We start from the raw sequence: 17,258 nt of genomic DNA on the forward strand, positions 1-17,258 counted from the left end.
TCTTTATATACAGTCGATCTCGAATAAGATTATTAGGGTTTCCAAAGACTATCAAAGACAGACAAGAAAGAATATCATTTTCTACAACCGGTAATAAAAAACAACTATATAGTAGAGACGACGATTTCATTGGTGCAAGAGTAGTGAGTAGTAAATTTGCTAGGATAATTTTAATAAAATCGGTTATCATAATAAACACCATTATTGGTCAGTATTAATCTTATTATAGGAGATTTTAGCATGCTGACTGCATGCATGATTTTCATGAACCATGGATAAATGTAACCGTAAACGGCAGAAAACTCAAAATATCTTCATAAACAATATAAAATTGCTGAAATATAAACGTTTCAATTCAATTTTATAATACATTCAGACGGCATGAATATTGCGAGCGTTTTAAAAATAAATCCAAAGTGTTTTCCTTTTAAAAATAAATACAATGAAGATTTTTCCTTTTATGTACAAATTGAATCTTTTGCAGCTCTCGTTCGCTTATATTTTAATTTCCGACTTCGTTAAGATTATGATCGCACTCAATACCGACACTCCACAGACCACATTTAGCAATGATATTTCTTAAAAGGTAGATTGAATATCTCGTCATAGAGATAATATTATCTAAATCAGTACTCTTATTATAAATGCGAAAATGTGTTTGTTTGTTGGTTTATTGGTTTGTCCTTCAATCACGTCGCCACGGTGCAACGGATTGACGTGATTTTTTGCATGGGTAGGTATAGATAAAGACCTGGAGAGTAACATAGGCTACTTTTTATCCCGGAAATCAAAAAGTAATAAAAAAAATGGAGTCAAATTGGGTATTTGACTCCAATTTTTTTATTACTTTATTATAAACTAGGATAAAAATAATGACGTTAACTGAAAAAATGAATTAAATTGATCAAATAACAAAAAATCTATAAGCATTTAAATATTTCTGATATTTAAATATTGAACTCTAAAAAGGATGGGAACTACTGGTTTCTTAATAATACAGACAATTAGACACAATACAGACTAGATGACTTCATCCGCGTGGATTTGGTTTTTAAAAATCCCGAGGGAACTCTTTAATTTTTCGGGATCAAAAGTAGACTATATCCTTTGCCGGGATGCAAGCTATCTCTATACCAAATTTCATCAAAATCGGTTAAACGGATGGGCCGTGAAAAGCTAGCAGACAGACAGACACACTTTCGCATTTATAATATTAGTATGGATTAAAAACCTTGGTTAAAAACGAATTAATTCACTTTAATGTGTCAATCGCGATGAATACATAGCAGCTGATGAAACCGAGCTCACAGCCTCTACCACTATTTGAATTAGGTCGCAATTACACTCTATACGGTCGGATTCGCTGATTGCTCCGCGATACATTTATGCACGTTCTCGATGCTGTTAACTGAATAGAGGTAGCGTAGAGGCAGAATAAGAGAAGCAGAGAGCTTTGTGCACAATGTGTATAGTCCGCGACAGGCCGAGATGGCAATTAGCGCGGGGGATGTGCGGGTGTGCGGGGCGTTACCCCCCTGATTGCCATCTCGACCTGTCGCGTAGGTACTATAGTTGGGATGTTTCCATTTCTCTTATACCCCGGAGAACAGTCACCGATCCCGGTTATTAATAACTAACAGACCCACCCCGACTTTACCTGTAAGCCTGTGTTAGTAGAGGGTCCACAGTGAAGCCGGGGTGGATCAGCTAGTTAAACCTACCTAGTTACATTTGCGTTTCATACTCATGGTGATATAAAAAATCAAATGTATTAATTATTTTTCTGTTATTTTTATTAAAAAAATCCCTTTTTTCCCCTTGGCTTACTAGTACTTCAAAAACAATTAAGTAAAGATCGGTTCGCAAGATCTCCATTATCACTCCTTCCCACTCACCGTCCAAATCTGCGAAAGGATTAAAAGGCTTTGCTATAAATCTCTCTCCATTTGATTGCACGGCATAATGTTACTGGGAGTGTATATAAAAGAGGAAATATGCGCCCGCTTGTGTTTTGTTTTAGCGTTTATAAAGCGGGGTGCCTTTATGGCTTATGGCTCAATAATAAAGACCATAAAGCCCCGGACCCTCGTCGGAACTTACATTTTTTTCACAATTGAGCCATTGTATTGAGGTTTTAAGAGAGCCTCTCTTAAATTTCTTACTACTTGATGTCCTCTTGGAAAAGAAACAAGTAAACCTGAAACCAGAGTTGCCTTTGTTAAGAGGAGTTTATTCATACCGCACTCCATACAAACGTAGTTTGGCACCTATTTGAATATTTAACCAATCAAACTCTATTAAATTTTGCAATTACATTCTAGGAACTACTATGTATCTGTGTTTGTGGTTGGCCAGATTTTCGATATAAAATCCATTTTAAAATTTAAATGGACTAAAGTATCTACCTACTTACTTACATACAAATCTTTGAACCCGTGTAATTTTAAAACTAGATTTTCCTTTGGCTAATGTCTTTAGCTGTCATGTTTATTTACTTGAAAAACACTAGACTCATATTATAAAAAAAAGATTCCGACGAATTGAGAACCTCCTCCTTTTTTTGAAGTCGGTTAAAAATATGTTGAATTTGTGAAAAATAAAACATAAGTACAATGTATTTTTATAAAACAAAATTCTAAATTGGTGATGAGGGTAAATTAAGCGAAATAAAAGGATCGCTTAAAATAGGTTCGATTGTCCTAAAACTTTTGGGTCGTATTGACAAGCCGTTCAGATTAAATTTTGATGTATTCTAATGACCTCATTTGAAGAAGCCTTAGATATATCTGAAATTGCCTTGGAGATAATTTAGATATGCTTGAAATAAAAACTGTTAAAAATAAAATCATGAGTGCATTGTCAACCAAATTAACTTAGTTATCTTTAAGTTGATTAGTTTTCAAGTAGGTATATAACTATTTTCTATAAGAGTTCTCCACAATGTTCTCGAAGGTGTGTGAAATCTACCAATGTGAAATACATGGCCAGCGTGGTAGACAATGGCCAAAATTCTTCTCACTCTGAAAGGAGACTCCGGCTCTGTAGTCAGCGGGCGATAGGTTGATCATGATGATGATGACTTAACACTATTTTTTTAAAATAAATGTTGATGTGTTATTTCATTTATTTATGTAAAAAAGGAGAAACCTACTGACTGGCATTTCAACTTACAACTCTGATGAGATATTGGATATTGCTCGTTGGTTCTTTCAACGTAAGTAGACCTCACTAAGAAAGGATTTTAAGTAATTCCAACGGGATCTTCCAAAACCTAAAACCGCACGAGCAAAGTTGCGCAAAATAAGGCAGTCTCAAGTAAAAGTATGTAAAATGTGTAATGAGGTTAAGATTTTCTGTATCTCCCCCGAGCGTGTAGCATTTTAGATAAGAGGGATATGGAACGATTCGGTTTTGCAAGTGCCGCTAGAGGTTAAGGAGCTTCTACGGGATTAGATTTTCTTTATCTTTCGATTAGAATTGTTGAAGGGAAAGTTTCTATCTGAAACAAACAACGATGAGCAAACACACAAGGGTTTTACTCCGAAAATAAAATAAACGCGCATAGTGGAAATCTTAATTTACAGTAAGACGTTTCGTTGAGGTTTAAATAGGTAGCATTTATTGTTTCGCTTCTATTCTATATAACAAAACAATATTAAATCTCTTCTGCACTATGAGATGTTATATTTAAGTAGGTATTTAGACCTACTAAAACAAATAATGGTGAGCAAAAATATGAAAGGGTTTTACTATTAATTAAATTAAATAAACGCGCATAGTGTGGAAATTTAAATTTACAGACTATATGCATCAACACAACGGTTCCCAGGAGAGACTGTTGGTTAACATTGTGCTTTACTTCCATTAATACGTCATTAATATCCTGTATACTAGCACTTAGTAGAGCCGTTCAGCTGTATCGTGTTAATATTTAAATAGTATAAAACAAAGACTGAAGTCAAGGCTGTCTTTGTTTATAATGAGTTATCTTATGAGTTACTTGCTTATGCCCGTGACATTGTCCGTTGGAATTTTCAAACGTCTACGTTATAATAGCTTGTCAGTCACCTTTTCCGGATGACTGACTGACATATCAACGTACTTATAGGTCAAGAAACTTAAGATTTTGTACGTGTTTTTTTTTTGTACAATGGACACCTAAACTTTAAAAAAAAATCTGAGAAGAAGAGAAGAGAAGATTTTTAAAAATATAAATCCATGCGGATTGGATCGCTGGAAAAGCTCGTGACTTCCACACTTCAATGCTTTTGTACCATACTTATCGTTTGAGTAGAGAGAGGGAAAAAAGTAGTTGATTGTATCTGATCAAGAAGTCCCTACCTATTCTAGGCGACAGATAATTCTACCTCAAGAGTACGCATATACAAGGTTTTGCATAAAAGCAAACGCGTAAAATGTTGGTGGGGGACGGGGGAGAATCCTTTGTTGTGATTGGTGGACTCAAACGTCACGTAATCAAAACAATGTGCGGAATGAGGGCACCGAACGGGCGTGGGCCGACTTTTATGCTAAGCAACTGCCTAAGCTTGGCGATCGGGGATGTCCAGATTAGGGGGCTATAGGTGGTAGTTTGTGGTCTAGGCCAAGCCGTATAAAGGGCGCTAAAATTTGTTATATAGTAGTCTCATATCATATAGATCTCTTCATTCCTTTGTAGCAGAATCTGATTCTACTCATCTTAAACGTTATGAGACAAATAATGTAGATAATGTATCTATACGTATTATGTATGCATCTCTCGACTAATCTGTAGGATAAGATATTCACTCATTTGAATACAGCGCTGAGCTCGAAGATAACTGTAACCGCTGAATTACAATTATCCGATAGAGCTCAATGCAAAGTTCGATTCAGCGTTATTAATAGGATTTGGTGTTGTACAATACAAAGTTATCGCCTTGTTTTCAGCAATAGAGCAGTCTGATAATACTACTGTTGTTGTTTCAAATACTCATCTTATAATTTAAATAGGTAGGCTCATTGAATTTATTTTTTAAATTGCATGATAGGCTTGTACTTAACGTCAATATCGGATAAAAAGCCGACTGATATGACGAGATCAAGGGTAGAGCGCACTTTCTTTGAAGATAGATACTTATTCATATGTAGGCATGTAGCAGAAAACACGGACGTCAAAAGAGTGTTTCATATATTCTTAGCTGTTCGTATCGGAAACTTTGAACAAAAACGTTTCTAGCGTGTAGATTGAATACTGACAACCGAAAGGCAACCACATTAAGGTACCAAGGCCTTGGTATCCTAATGTGGTTGCTTTTGTGGCTTCTCGCTCTCGTGTGGTAGAACGGTAATAGAAGAACATTTTCCAAAATCATTATCTATACATCCCTAATACCTATACCCATTACACCTCCTTACATCAATGTAAGACTCGGTTTTAGTAAGTTTGATAGGCAAGTTATCTGCAGTTTAATTAAATTTCGCGTTTGGATATGAATGCTTAATTTGGCCAAACTGTAATGTGCATACATAATGTTACGACATCTTGTCCCTAAAACTGCGTCCACATTCTATGAAAACATCTGCTGCAAATTTCGATTTTGAACAACTGAAACTGACAAAATGTGTGCTCCAAAGCACTTTTGTCAGTGGACAAGTGCACAAAAAAAGATTTGAATTTTGTGCGAAAATCTTTAAGCCTGCTTATCTCTTCTTATCTAGGTAGTATGAAACAGTCGCAATCCGCCTTTGTCTGTATGTTCGCTTATAGCTTCTAATTTTCTGAGTGGACTTCCTCGCGGTCCTCGGTCCTCACCATCACAATCACTAGGGAGGTTTTTTCTGTACAAGACTCACATTCAACGTATAACGTATTGTAAAAGTTTATTTGTAGCTGCTAGTTTTCAATTTTCAGGAATATAATCTAAGGCGGAAATATATAATTTTCCGCGTGTACGGTATTAACATAATATTAATATGTATTCTATGATGTTCTAAACTAACCTCTCTTAGATATCTCGTAGACTCTCAGTTTGAGCATAGAAGGAACAATTTATTTCAACATTGGGTCGTAACTCAGTTTCGCCAATATGAAGGCAAAAGCATAATTGCGAAGAATACAACCGCTAAACCCTGCGTTTCCAACGGAACAATAAATTTTCAGATTTACAACGCAATAAAAGCGGTAATTGTTTTTCTGATTTTATTACATTTTCAGTAGCGAAAGATAATAAAGTAGATAGTCATAAAAGATTCAAATTTACAATAAAAATATGATAAATAAATCTAAAAATATAATACTACACATTTTGTTTCTCAGAAAATAAGAAACCTCTGCGGCAGGCCTGGCGGCACTCGATTGGTAAAGCTGAAAGCATCTTGTCATGCTAAAGTATCTAGCGTAAGTAGTAGTAAGCAACGCTACGCTACGTACCTAGATGGTTGTATGCGTTGAGTTGACACATCAAAGTGTCAAACGCACACATCGACATAGGAATACCTGTACTACGTAGTAGTACTTGCAAATTCTTTGAGCGCACATGACGCATTTACGTGACATGTGTCATGTATAAACCAAATTGATCATTATATTATGTACTTGTGCTCGACAATTCTATCTACAAAATTTATGCTTACGTCTTTCTACGTAATTTTCAAATTCGTAAATAGCAAAGATAATAATTAATGTTTACAAAATAACTTCTTCTCGTAGTATGGAATAAGTTAAGCTGACTGCCTGATCTATCAACGAACAGCTCAAACTACTGGACGGATCAGGCTGTAATTTGGCATGCAGATAGCTATTTTGACGTAGACATCCGCTAAGAAAGGATTTTTGAAAATTCAACCCCTGAGGGGATGAATAACAGTTTGCAACTTGTGAAGTCCCCGCGAACGAAGTCGCGGGCTTAAGTTAGTTTCATAATATATGCTATGCATAATATATGTCCGTCTCGTTTCAGTGTTTATAAATCGAGGTCTTTTTATTGTTGCCTCATACAAGAGCCGTAAAACTCCGAGACCTTTGTCAGAACTGTGCCACAATTGAGACATTAGGATTGGGAATCTCGGAATTCTTGAATAATTTTATCATCCCAACAGAAACGAAAGATAAAAATATTTTCAACATAATATTTCAAAACTTTTCTTGTAAGGTTTTATAAATTAAACTATGCAATAATATTTTGAATCTAATATAGGTATGAATTACTCATAAGTATTTTCTTCATTATTCTTTCTGAAAAAAGGAACCTTTGTAGGGTCACTTCGTTGTCTGTCTGTCTGTCGTGTCTGTTAAGAAACCTATAGGGTACTTGCCGTTGACCTAGAATCATGAAATTTGGCACACGTAAGCGGAAAAATCCGAAAACCGTGAATTTGTGGTTACATCACAAAAATAATTAAAATGTGTTCTTAAACAAATAGTAGATATTTTCAGCTCTCAAAGTTAGAATAGGTATATACCAAGTGTGGTATCACATGAAAGGGCTTTACCTATACATTCTAGAACAAATTTTTATTTATTTTTGTGCATATCTAATAGTTTTTGATTTATCGTGCAAAATATTAAAAAATACGACTGTAGTGCGGAACCCTCAGTGCGCGAGTTTTTCTTTCTTAAATTTCTCTTATAAACTAGGCGTAGGCAAGCAAGGCGCTGCATGTAGGCAGGTATGATTTTTGTGGCATGCATGGTATACTTGAGTGCCTTCGTACACTGTAGAACTCTTTTGTTCTGTCGCTAAAATCCAATTTTTGTGTGGAAAGTCAATCTCACCTGCAACGAAAATGGAATGGCGTAGAGTTCACTAAAACTGAGTTGTGCCGAGCGAACAGCTGTCGCCACGCGGGAAGCAAAAAGACCTGCTTGATAGTGTTCGAAAAACCGATTTTAGAGGAACGAATTTTAGTTACATTCTAAAATATTTCATTTTTTTCCGCATGCGTAGTTAAATGGACTACATGTACCTACAGCTTATGCACACTTGTACACAGTGTTCATACCAGTATCAAACCATAAAACAAGTATTGATAGGGTCACGAACGAAAAGTACATAATATTTAATACTAAATTCGGATATTAATAAAAAACTTCCTCAACGCAAAGTTTGCTACCCCAAAAGTTAAAGTGATATTTTCCAAACGTAAATTGTGACTCGCAAGTAACTCTCTCAATTTCCCCTACGCATTCGCATCAACGGGGTATTGTTTAACTTTTTCTCTCCCCGGGCCACATATAAACTCGGAACGGAAATCCTATAAAGAGCTCCAGAGTGCCGCCTCAGAAATTTTCCAAGTCAACGACAGTACAGTACTGCGTTTTATTTTTCAGAAGAATTCACTACGACAGAGATTTTTAAGAGTTATGGTCGTTTAATTTAGTGTGGTTTGTCTAAAAATGGAGAAAATAGAATTTCTAACAAATAAGATAGGTATATACTAAACAGCGTTATAGTAAAATTGTATGCGCCAGGTACAGAAATTCTTTGTGGGGTTGAATAGGTATTCTTACCTTTTGGAATCAATGTTCCAAACATTGATTCCAAAAGAATTCATAGATTTGCTACTGCTTATAGATAGGGCTTTGAATATTTTGGCCTACCTAATTTTCCGCCATTTTACTTTTTTTTCAAAATAGCGGCCACGTAGAAAGACAACATCTTCCAAAGATTCACGTTTCCGAGATATACTTAAACTATTAAAGTTGTACTAGTGGCTAGACTGTTCTATATACTGATGACTCCACCAGTACAACTTTGATAGCATATATCTCGGAAACGTGAGTGACACTCTGGACGATTTTGTCTCTTACAATACTTGTTTGTATTGATGCCAGATATTTATTAAAATACAGGTTTTATGCGTGGCCACTATTTTGAAAATAAAATAAAAAAAGATTCCGACGAACTGAGAACCTCCTCCTTTTTTTGAAGTCGGTTAAAAAGAAAATGGCCGACATGTCGGTAGGCCAGCCTCCATACTAAAATATTTAAACCCCTTTAAAAATGTGTAAGACAACATTATATTGAGGGAATCAATGGCTTCATGACAGCAAATTCAAGAAATCGTGTCAAAAACAGTCATCCATACTAATATTATAAATGCGAAAGTGTGTCTGTCTGCTAGCTTTTCATGGGCCATCCGTTCAACCGATTTTGACGAAATTTTGATTTTTAAAAACTTAAATCCACGCGGACGAAATCGCGGGCATCATCTAGTATATTAATAAATTATTAACACTTTAAAGGTCCTGCCTTAATTATATTATTGGTGATTTAGATTTAAGAAATCAAATATCCATGTTGAAGTGTCAGTAAGTACTATATAGTGTGACTTTTAAATTCTAAAAAAATTGTTAACCACCCATAATTATTATTAACCAATAAATAAGTTTCATTTCATTTTATTAATATAAACTAGACTAGAACTAGTCCATACTTCCATAAAATGCATTGAAAAAATGTATTATAAATAGTAAAGTTAGTTACATAAAGTTTTTAGTTAAAAAATGCAAGGTTCCTGAATCAATTGTTACAGCTCATAATAACGTGGAATTAAAACACTATAGAAAACAAAAACAGAATAACAATGAGAGTACAAACCCGTTGCCTACTTGCTGCAAAATAAAATTCCTGTTTCACTTGACTACAGCGAAGGATTAATTAATTTCAGATTTTGCTCTCTTGTGTTTTCATAATAGGTATACAAATCACATTTATTTACCCAATTTATTTTGTTTTATTGACGACTAAAATGTATTATGTGACCTAGTGGTTCGGACTGTTGCCCTACAAGTGGTATTTTCGGGTTCGATTACGATACATAAGCGGGAAATAGAAGAGTGAAGTCAACTTTAGGTAGGTACATTTTATTTTTGTATTTCGGATAAAATTCTCGTGTACCAGACAGTGGATACAAACGGGCGTCCTTTATCGTTATGCCATCAAGCCTCCCTCGCGACAGCTCACATATGAATTTGTAGATAGACAAAGAGCACGCGGTGAAAGCCTTTCATTCGAGCCTCGCTTACACTTTAGAACAGCTGCGTGTGTTTTGATAACAGTAAACTTTTACTCAAATAACTTTAACGTACATTACCTACCATAATAATATTATTAAGAGTTCTCCAATAAGGTTCTCAGAGTGTGTGAGGTTTGTCAATCCACTCTTAGCTAAGATGGCGGTCTATGGCCTGAATCTTTCGCATGAGACCCGTTGTCAGTGGTGGGCTGGCGGTGGGTTGGGTTAAATATTGTTATTGGATCATCATCATCATCATCATCATGATCAACCCATCGCCGGCTCGCTACAGAGCACGGGTTTCCTCTCAGAGGGAAAGGTTTGGCCATAGTCTACCACGCTGGCCATGTGCGGATTGGCAGACTTCACACACCTTTGACAACATTATGGAAACTCTCGAGGTGGGGATGCCCCGGCCACAGACACACCCCCCGCGCTAACACGGTGCGGGTGACGTGTGGGTGTGCGGTGCGGGTCGTCAACCCGCCTCACACCCCGATTTGTCATCTCGACTTGTCGCGCACTGTACTGTACCTACTTTAGATTTAATTCCTCAATTGATAGTAGATGCAGCGGTCGTAGAATATCTGAATGATATGGCTGTTTTACATAAGCTAGAATAGCGAGGCAATATGAAGAGGGTTGGATTTGTAAATACGTCTACTATTGATTCATATTCTATGAATCCCGTGTTTGCTTGGTATCATACTGCCCCAATCAATTCAGGATATTTCTCGCAAGTACTGCTAAAATTTTATAATAGAAAATAAGCACCAAGTTTCAAACTTCTTTTTTGAAATCGGTAAGAAGTAGAAAAATAAAATGCTTTGTTTTTTATTTTATTACCTGCTTAGATATTTTTATGCGCTTTTTGATGTGTGTTTAATATCTACTAGTAAAACGCGTTCGTTTTACCATCATTTAAATAATATTAAATAATATTGTGTATTAAATAATAATGTTAAATCAGTACCCATGTTATCAGTAGGTACCCATTAGTACCCATATTATTATAAATGCGAAAGTGTGTTTGTTTGTTGGTTTGTCCTTCAACCACGTCGCAAGGGAGCAACCGATTGACGTGATTTTTGCACGGGTATAGTTGAAGACCTGGAGAGTGACATATATGCTACTTTTTATCACGGAAAATTAAAGAGTTTCCACGGAATTTTTATGGTGGTTTTATGGATATTCAGTGGTGCTGATCCACGCGGACAAAGTCGCGGGCATCAGCTAGTTACTAGTATTAGTAGTATAATCCATACTAATATTATAAATGCGAAAGGGTGTCTGTCTGTCCGTCTGTCTGTCTGTCTGCTAGCCTTTCACGGCCCAACCGTTCAACCGATTTTGACGAAATTTGGTACAGAGATAGCTTGCATCCCGGGGAAGGACTAAGGCTTTTTATACCGGAAAATCAAAGAGTTCCCATGGGATTTTTAAAAACCTAAATCCACGCAGATGAAGTCACGGGTATCATCTAGTCTATATATATAAAAGGGAAAGGTGACTGACTGACTGACTGACTGACTGACTGACTGACTGACTGATCAATCAACGCACAGCTCAAACTACTGGACGGATCGGGCTGAAATTTGGCATGCAGATAGCTATTATGACGTAGGCATCCGCTAAGGATTTTTGAAAATTCAACTCATAAGGGGGTGAAATAGGGTTTTGAAATTTTGTAGTCCACGCGGACGAAGTCGCGAGCATAAGCTAGTTAATTATAAATTTAAATTTTAGTTTATAGAATAAGGTAAGCCACTTGAGCGAAGCTGAAAGCGTTAGCTATAGTGTTTGATGAGTGATGTTCAATGTTGGATCTTAACCATTTGTTATTCACTAAGTTGATTTACTACGCTGCATTCGTCAGAGCGGGAACTTGCGGTTCTAGTTCTGTTCTAATTACTATTTAATGTATGCGAGGAAAGACCGCATGCGACGTGTTTCGCTACATTCGTTTTGTACGGGCACAAATATTGCATCATTAGAGCCATTTGGCTTTGTGTAACGCAAATTTGTCGTATGCAAACTATTTAGGTTAATGAGGAAGTCCAATGCTTAAGTATTGTATCTTTTTAATTTTTTATAAGATGACTAGCTACGTTGCTCGTCTAATCCATTCTGTTAAGGACATTCACATCAATCGCGCCGCATCGAATTGCGTGGAATCGTATGCGACTGCATGCTGCAATTTCCAACCGTAATATTGTGTGCCCGATGGAGAAAATGCGCTGGAATGCGAGCGCATGCCTTCGGATGCAGCAGTATTCTTTCGCGTTTACCGAGTGCTGCATCGCAGTCAGTCGGTCTCCATTCCTACCGTGTAGACCGGTTCACTAATGAATGACAAAAAACGTATGATAAATTATCAGTTCACCAAAAACTTTTGAAAAACTAATCAAATCACAAACGTCGTATACCGCAAACATATTATCATTTTACAAAAGATCATTTGACAAATATTCTATTCACAAATGTTTTACTTTGCAAATTTGCTGAATGTTAAAATATCATTTAAAAATTTATTATTTCACCAAATAATTTGTTTTTAAAATTCGCGATTTTACAAAATAATAGATGATAAATTTATTATTTGATAAAATAACTAATTAACAAAAAACACACAAAAAGTCTGTTTTGCATACATATGCAAACCCCTATGCAACGCAGCAATAATATCACGGGGCTCCTTTTTTCTGGGTGGTAAAAAAAGAAATAACCCACGAAGGGGATGGCGGGGTCTTACAGACCCCGCCATCCCCTTCTAACCTTACCGTTCCGAGTCGGAGTGCCCCAAGTCCCGAGCTCGCTTCGCTCGCTCTTGATGGTGGGAGCGGGGGGGATGAGAGAGACCCCCCACCATAGTGGTGGTCTCTTCTCGTCGACCGGGGCCCGTCGACGGAGCTCCTTTTTTCTGGGTGGAAAGAGACCCCCCATTATAGTAAGCGGTCTCTTCCGTTGGCCCGGTCGACATATAAAAGATTTTGGTGAATTCTTAAAGTATTTATCAAACAGTTCATTTTATCAAACAATTCATTTTATCAAAAAAAAAGTGCGATATGTTGTTTTACTAATTAACACGATTAAAGAAATCAATTGTTTGTCAAATGATATTTTATGAAATAACAATTTGTCTGGTAATTTGTTTTATCAAGTGAATTATTTGTAGAAACATAAGTTTTATAACGATCATAAAACGATTCATAATTTTGGCAAAATTTGTTTGGGAAATGAAACTTTGTCAATTGATCGGTCACCGTGTAGACCGCATCTGATGGTAGCCGAGTGGCGTCAAAAACATCCGAGGCGCAGGCGATGCCGCCCGGCAGATGCCGAAGAGTGCTTCTTAATTTACAACACATGTGACACGACACGGTAATGTAAATTAATAAAATTATGTCAAGTCAACGTAACGCGGCGACACCACACTGTTTCACGTTGACGACGTCGAGCCGTGGTGATGTTTACAAACTCTAACGCCGGCTCCACACGTTGGCCCTTCCAACATCAATGGCCCCAACGCATAGCCCAAACACTGATCGCCCAACGTGTGGATCGGGAAATTAGCTTTGCCAACGTTGAGGCCAATGCTAATTTCCCGATCCACACATTGGGCGAACAGTGTTGTGAGCAGCTTTGGGGCCAATGTCTGGAGTCGGCGTAACAGTCCGATCTGGAACCAACTTTGATGTCGTCTAGTGATCCACATGTCTTAACTAATGCAATTTGTTTGAAATTGCAAAAACACGACATGAATAAAAGCTACATATTATATGTATCAAGTTTTCGTGAAATAAAAATCGTTGTGTAAATTCGAAAACATAATTGATTTTCGTATAAAAATATCATTCGTTATAATAATCCCTGATGGTATTTTAAGCGTACTTCATCGGTTTTTAGTTTTCGAGTTTTATCTGGTTCAATTATAATTAAAATAATATTTTTTATTTTTTAAACCATAGTGATTCATTTCATGTAGGCCTACTTTAGAAGAGCTCAAACAAAAAGTATTGACCACTAAGGGGTCAGAGAAACCCAATACAAACATGGAAAATGTAATTAAATTTGTACGCTGTGTCCCCGACAGCAATTGCAAGCTTGATCAAAGAGGTGATGTTATAGCTCACAAATATTCACTTGTACGACCCCGATAATCCATAAAGTTTAACGAGCCAGATTAATCAAAGTTACAACACACTTTGTTATATTACATTATGAGTTATGACATTCTAAATATATAAAAGGAAAAGGTGACTGACTGACTGACTGACTGAATGACTGACTGACTGACTGATCTATCAACGCACAGCTCAAACTACTGGACGGATCGGGCTGAAATTTGGCATGCAGATAGCTATTATGACGTAGGCATCCGCTAAGAAAGAATTTTTGAAAATTCTACCCCTAAAGGGGTGAAACAGGGGTTTGAAATTTGTGTAGTCCACGCGGACGAAGTCGCGAGCATTAGCTAGTAATATATAAAATGAAAAGGTGACTGACTGACTGACTGACTGATCTATCAACGCACAGCTCAAACTACTGGACGGATCGGGCTGAAATTTGCCATACAGATAGCTATTATGACGTAGGCATCCGCTAAGAATGGATTTTTGGAAATTCAACCCCTAAGGGGGTGAAATTGGGGTTTGAAATTTGTGTAGTCCACGCGGACGAAGTCACGAGCATAAGGTAGTTACATATAAGTTACTATCTGTTAATCGCAACTTTATCCGCGTAAATTTCGTGTATTCCATGAGGTTAAGAAAAATTCCCACTGTATAAAGCCTCCCATTACCTACTCACTCACTTAGTCTCGCCATAAGTGTTCCCCTTGTTACCAAATGGTAACTAACCATAAGAATACCACAATGGCCTAACTTCATATAGCTTCGATAACTTTTATACAATCTTTCAACCCGATTTCACCCTCTTAGGGATTGAATTTCGTAAAATCCTTTCTTAACTGATGCCTTGAAGTGTAGGTAAAAACACTATCGTATATAAAAATTATAATCTTCACTATTATATTTTATACAAACTCCCATACCTACTAATCGTGTGTTTTGACGTTTGGTAAAAGAGTTACTGATTTAATTAATTACTGACAAAATTAAAGAAACAAACCTCGCGTATTCATTAGTTAAGAGGTTTTGCATATCAAATTATAGAATCGGTTAACACAACTATTTATTTGATGCCATTTAATATGCGGTTGCAAACCAAAGGGAAGTGGAGTCTTAAGAGACTCATGATTCTCAAAGTTGAGAAAATGGGGCACCACAAGAATTTTCAATTTTTTTGCCTACACAATAATATAGGTAATTATTTATTCATGAGAGATAATGAAGCTGCCATTTCCATGTATTCGGTATAGCAGAAAATCACAATTAGGTACAAAATAAGAACATTTTCTCTTTAGATAACTCGTTCATTTATTTGTTTAGCTTTGTTTTGTTCTAGTCTAGACTTCAAAACAAAGGTGACGGGTGACTATGAATTTTAACAACAGCTTTTCTTATTGTCTGTATTGTCTTCAGGGAGCATTTAATTTAATTAAATTTATTGACTTTAGTAGGTAGAAATATTTTCCTTTTACTTTATCACTGAACTACGTGAAATTTGAGGTACTTGTAGTGCCTCAAATGGTGATGATAGTGTGATTATGTGGTTGTTGCAACAATAGGTAGGTACCTACGTTTCCACGTTGCCCCAAGACCATCCCAAGACCCAGAGTGTCGAGGTCCGAATTTGACTTATGTTTTCTCTGTGAGGGCACGTTAAGTCGACGATCGCAGTAACTTTTATTGCTAGCATTATATTATTGATAATATTATAAATTAACTATAATAAATTTAATCTAAACTCTTTCTATTTCAGATGGCAATTGGCAAAAGGCGGTTGAATACTAGGAAATAGACAGGGCAAAGAAAACAAAATCATAAAAAAATATTTTTTATTTAAAAGTTCCTTTGCATTTTGCACATAACCAAGATCCTATTAAGTGTGGCACAAGCTCAGATAAGTTATGATACCTCGACGTTAGTTGTTTGCAAGGTAACTTTATAGTTGAAACTAACCTGAAGTTATAGGTAAAACTACCATCTGCCTAAATCGACACTAATAAATAACTAAATTAAAAGTCCGCGCACACCGAGTGCGGAGAGTAGCAGTGAGTGAAGTCACAGTCCCGCGAATAGCGGTGAGTAGATCAGATGATTCCTAGATGTGACGCTAAAGCTATCTCTGTTCATTTGTTAACTTTTTGACGATGGTCCCGGGTTCGATTTCCGGCAAGGGCAAATTGAGAATTTTTAATTTTTTAACTGTCGCTGGTCTGGTCTGGTGGATAGTTACCATACTACCGGCAAAGTCGTGCCGCCAGCCAGCATAGGATACTTCTCGGAAAATCAAAGAGTTTAAACGGAATTTTCAAAAACGTAAATTCATGCAAATGAAGTTGCAAGCATCAGCTAGTTTGAAAATAATATTGTTCAGCAATCTCTTTTGGTATCGTGCATGGTACCTAATCACTGACCATTTCTTCTTCTTGCAACTTGGTAAGTAATAGAACAATAATAAGATTCACATTGTATAAATAAAACAGCATGTAAATACAGGAACACTATTTCGCAAGACCTTTTCAATAGCATCATTAAGACTGCTAATAGCAAGAACAGAGTAAAGCCTACGAGGGAACTCATTACCGAACCCGTTGATGTACTATTTTGGCTGAATAGGAGGCGGTGCTTAAAGATAGCGAGCGCTCGAGAAGGATATCGCGACAAACGAAGTGCTCCACCTAACTTCCGAGACCAAAGATTGAACTCACTTGCCTTTAGAAAAAGGGCTTTTAGAAACTCCGAGCAAGTTTTAACAATACACGTGTTTATGAAATCTTTCAACGCGATAGCGACGTTTCCTTGGCTACATTTAGGGCAAAGTGAAGCAAGTTCATTAATTTTCCGACGCAAGACAAAGCTGTTTCGTGCGCCGTTCGCTTCCAGATGAATAATCAAGGCTGGAACTTTAACCAAAGGAAAATTTCTTCGTTCATTAAAACACTCATAAATGGCTGAATGTGCCGCTTTCTGTTATTACAATGGAATTCAAGGAAAAGAATTCAAATTATTTATTTTATAAGAATCTACGTGACTATTACCTTTATTACCTACCTCCTACGGGTATAATGACCTACCTATAAAATAATACTCAGTGAACTGTCTATTACACTGAAATGGGCATAATATAAATAA

The sequence above is a fragment of the Maniola hyperantus genome, chromosome 8 (assembly GCF_902806685.2).
Source record: "Maniola hyperantus chromosome 8, iAphHyp1.2, whole genome shotgun sequence".
Taxonomy (NCBI): domain Eukaryota; kingdom Metazoa; phylum Arthropoda; class Insecta; order Lepidoptera; family Nymphalidae; genus Maniola; species Maniola hyperantus.